Raw genomic sequence first — 4627 nt, 5'->3', positions numbered from 1 at the left:
ATTATTTGTTCTAGTTCTTCAAAAAATGCCATTGGTATTTTTATAGGGATTGCATCGAATCTATCGAGCTTTGGGTAGTATGGCTTTTTTAATAATGTTGATTCTTCCTACCCATGAGCACAGTGTATACATTTATTTGTATCTTTTTCAATTTCTTTTTTCAATGATTTATAATTTTCTGAGAACAGGTCTTTTACCTCCTTGGTTCACTTGATTCCTAGGTATTTTATTGTTTTCGATGCATTTGTAAATGGGATTATTTTCTTAATTACTCTTTCTGAAAGTTCATCATTAATGTCTAAAAATGCAACTGACTTCTGAGTATTCATTTTGTATCCTGCTAGTTTACTGAATTCATCGATTAGTTCTAAGTTTTTTTTATATTTTTGTGGAATCTTTATGGTTCCCTCTGTATCATATCATGTCATCTGCAAATAATGACAGTTACTTCTTTCTTCCAATTTGGATACCTTTGATTTCTCTTTCTTGTCTTATTGCTGTGGCTAGATGTCTAATTCACATAAGTGGTGAAAGTAGTCATCGTTGTGTTTTTCCCGATTTTAAGGAAAATGCTTTTATCCTTTCTCCATTGAGTATGATGTTAGCTGTAAGTTTGTTATATATGATCTTTATTATGTTGAGTTATGTTGTCTCTATTAACACATTGCTGAGAGTTTTTATTATAAATGGATGCTGGATTTTGTCAAATGCTTTTTCTCCATCTATTGATATGATCATATGATTTTTATCTTTCAATTTGTTGATGTGGTGTATCACATTAATTGATTTGCGGATATTGTACCAACCTTGCATCCCAGGAATAAATCCAATTTGATCATCATGTATAATATTTTTAATGTATCGCTGAATTCAGTTTACTAATATTTTGTTGAGGATTTTTGCATTAATATTCATAAGGGATATTGGCCTATAGTTTTTTTTTTTTTTTGGTAATGTCTTTTAAAATTAAGGTAATGGAGGTTTCATAAAAAGAATTAGGGAGATTTCCTTCTTGAATTTTTTGGAATAGTTTGAGAAGAATAGGTTTAATTCTTCTTTGAATTCTTAAGTTTTTTTTTTTTTTTTTTAACACCTACAGCACCTGGTCTTCCTAGGTGGTCTCCCATCCAGGTACTAACCAGGCATGACCCTGCTTAGCTTCCAAGATCAGACGGGATCGCGTGTATTCGGGGTGGTATGGCCGTAGAATAATTCTTCTTTGAATGTTTGGTAAAATTCACCTATAAAGTCAGTCAGTCAATGACTTTTTTGGGGGGAAGTTTTTTGATTACTGATTCAGTTTTGTTGGTGGTAATTGGTTAGTCTAGATTTTCTGTTTCTTCTTGACTCGGTCTTGGGAGATTGAATGTTTCTAGGAATGTATCCGTTTCTTCCAGATTGTCCAATTTGTTGGCATCTAATTGCTCGTAGTATTTTCTTATGATCTTTTGTATTTCTGTGGAGTCTGTAGTTACTTCTCCTCTTTCATTTCTGATTTTATTTGTTTGAGTCCTCTCTCTTTTTCCCTTGATTAGTCTGGTTAAGGGTTTATCAATTTTGTTTATCCTTTCAAAGAACTAGCTCTTGGTTTTATTAATCTTTTGTATTGTTTTTCTAGACTCTATTTCATTTATTTTCACTCTGATCGTTATTATTTCCTTCCTTCTGCTCACTTTGGGCTTTACTTGTTATTCTTTTTGTAGTTCTTTTAAGTGTAAGGTTAGATTGTTTATTTGAGCTTTTTCTTGTTTCTTGAGGTAGGCCTGTATTGCTATGAATTTTCCTCTTAGTACTACTTTTGCCATGTCCCATAGATTTTGTTGTTGTGTTTTCATTTTTATTTGTCTCCAAGTATCTTTGAATTTCTTTTTTTTTATCTCATTGTTAACCAATTCATTGTTTAGTAGCATGTTATTTAGCCTCCACGCATTTGTGTATTTTCCAGTTTTTTTCTTATAGTTGATTTCTAGTTTTATACCATTGTGATCGGAGAAGACAGTTGATATGATTTCAATCTTATTAAATTTATTGACATTTGTTTTGTAGCCTAACATGTAGTCTGTCCTGGAAAATATTCCATGTGCACTTGAGAAAAATGTATGTTCCATGTGCACTTGAGAAAAATGGGGTGAAATGCTCTGAAAATATCTATTAAATATTCCATGTGCACTTGAGAAAAATGTATATTCCATGTGCACTTGAGAAAAATGGGGTGAAATGCTCTGAAAATATCTATTAAATCCATCTGGTCTAGTGTATCATTTAAGCCCGCTGTTTCCTTGTTGATTTTCTGTCTGGAAGATCTGCCCATTAGTGTCAATGGGGTGTTAAAGTCTCCTACTATGAGTATATTACTGTTGATCTCTCCTTTTATGTTGGTAATTGCTTTATGTGTTGTTCCTATGTTGGGTGTGTATAGTTTACTAGGGTTATGTCCTCTTTGTATATTGATCCCTTTATCATTATGTAATGCCCTTCTTTGTCTCTTATTATAGCCTTTGTTTTAAAGTCTATTTTGTCTGATGTAAGTATTGCTACCCTGGCTTTTTTATTTATTTTTATTTTTTATTTTATTTTTTAAATTAAGTTTATTGGGGTAACATTGGTTAATACAATTATATTATTTTCAGGTGTACATTATAATTCGACATCTTTATATTCTATTGTGTGTTTACCATCCAAAGTCTAGTTTCCTTCAGCTACCATATATTGATCCCCTTTACCCACTTCACCCTTCCCCTACCCCCTTCTCCCCCACCCTCTACTCTCTGGTAACCACTAGTGTATTGTCTATGTCCATGAGTCTCTGTCCTGTTCTTTTGTTGCTTTTAAGTTTATATCCCACATATAAGTGACATCATATGATTTTCAACTTTTTCTGTCTAGCTTATTTCACTTAGCATGATTATCTCGAGGTCCATCCATGTTGTTGCAAATGGCAGTATTTCATCTCTTCTTATGGCTGAATAATATTCCATTGTATATATGTATCACAGCTTCTTTAGCCAATCATCAATTGTAGGACACTTTGGTTGCTGTCTCCTGGCCATTATGAATAATGCTTCTATGAACATTGGTGTGCAAATATCTTTATGGATATGAGTTTTCAAGTCTTTGGGGTAAATACCCAGTAGAGGGATTGCTGGATCATATATATGGTAGATCAATTCTTAGTTTTTTGAGGAAACTTCATACTGTTTTCCATAGTGGCTGTATCAATTTGCAGTCCCACCAGCAGTGTATGAGGGTTCCTTTTTCTCCACATCCTCTCCAACCTTTGTTATTACTTGTCCTATTGATTATAGCTAGTGATGTTGAGCATCTTTTCATATATTTGTTGGCCATTTGTATGTTCTCTATACCTTGGCTTTTTAAAATTTCCATTTGCATGAAATATCTTTTATCATCCCTTTACTTTCAATCTGTGTGTGTCATTTGATCTGAAGTGGGTCTCTTGTAGACAGCATATGCATGGGTCTTGTTTTCTTTATCCATTCGGCTATCCTATGTCTTTTGATTGGTGCACTTAATCCATTTACATTTAAAGTGATTATTGATAGGTACATAGTTATTGCCATTTTATTATTCATTTTTATTTGTCCCCCCCCCCCTTTTTTTACAGAAGTCCCTTTAACATTTCTTGTAATACTGGCTTATTGGTGATGATTCCTTAAGCTTTTTCCTGTCTGGGAAGCTCTTTATCTCACCTTCCATTTTAATCGAAAGACTTGCTGGGTAGAGTATTGGTGGTTGTAGGTTCTTTTTTTCATAACTTTGAATATTTCTTGCCAGTCCCTTCTGGCCTGCAAAGTTTCTGTTGAAAAATCAGCAGATGTTCTTATGGGGGTATGCTTGTAAGTAACTAGCTGCCTTTTTCTTGCTGCTTTTAAGATTCTCTCTTTGTCTTTGACCTTTGGCATTTTATTATGATGTATTTTGAGGTGGGTCTGTTTGAATTCCTCTTGTTTGGAACTCTTCGTGCTTCCTGGACTTGTATGTCTAATTCTTTTGCCAAGTTAGGGAAGTTTCTGTCATTATTTCTTCAAATAGATTCTCAATCCCTTGCTCTCTCTCTTCTCTCTCTGGTACTTCTATAATGCGGATATCGTTATGCTTCATGTTGTCCCTGAAGTCTCTTAAACTATCCTCATTTTTTAAAATTCTTTTTCCTTTTTTCTGTTCCAGTTGGATGTTTTCTGCTACCTTGTCTTCTAGTTCGCTGATTTGATCTGCTTCCTCCACCCTACCCTTGAATCCTTCTGGGGTATTCTTCATTTCTGTCTGATTCTTTTTTATGGTTTCTAAGTCCTTTACTGTCTCTCTGTTGAGGTTCTCATTGAGCTCATCCATTCTCTCCCTAAGTTCATTGAGCATCCTTATAACCAATATTTTGAACTCTGTCTCTGGTAGGTTACTTGCTGCTATTTCATTTAGATTATTTTCTGGAGTTTTCTCCTGTTGTTTTATTTGTGGCGTGTTTCTTTGTTTTCTCATTTTATTAGCCTCTCTATGTTCATTTCTATATGTTAGGATGATTTGTTTTGTTTCTCAGCCTTGGCCAGATGGCCTTATGTGGAAGGTGTCCTGTGTGACCCAGTGGCACACTCTCCCTAATCACCTGTTCTGG

The 4627-nt window shown here is 34.1% G+C and overlaps 1 pseudogene; it reads right to left on the bottom strand.

Moving 5' to 3' along the window:
* Positions 1–1090: 1090 nt before the first annotated feature.
* On the bottom strand, positions 1091–1209 carry LOC111730065 (annotated as a pseudogene).
* Positions 1210–4627: the final 3418 nt, after the last annotated feature.

This window comes from Pteropus vampyrus, unplaced genomic scaffold (assembly GCF_000151845.1).
Source record: "Pteropus vampyrus isolate Shadow unplaced genomic scaffold, Pvam_2.0 Scaffold300, whole genome shotgun sequence".
Taxonomy (NCBI): Eukaryota; Metazoa; Chordata; class Mammalia; order Chiroptera; family Pteropodidae; genus Pteropus; species Pteropus vampyrus.
The sequence above is the reverse complement of the archived record's forward strand: the minus strand, read 5'-3'. Positions and strand labels throughout refer to the sequence as shown.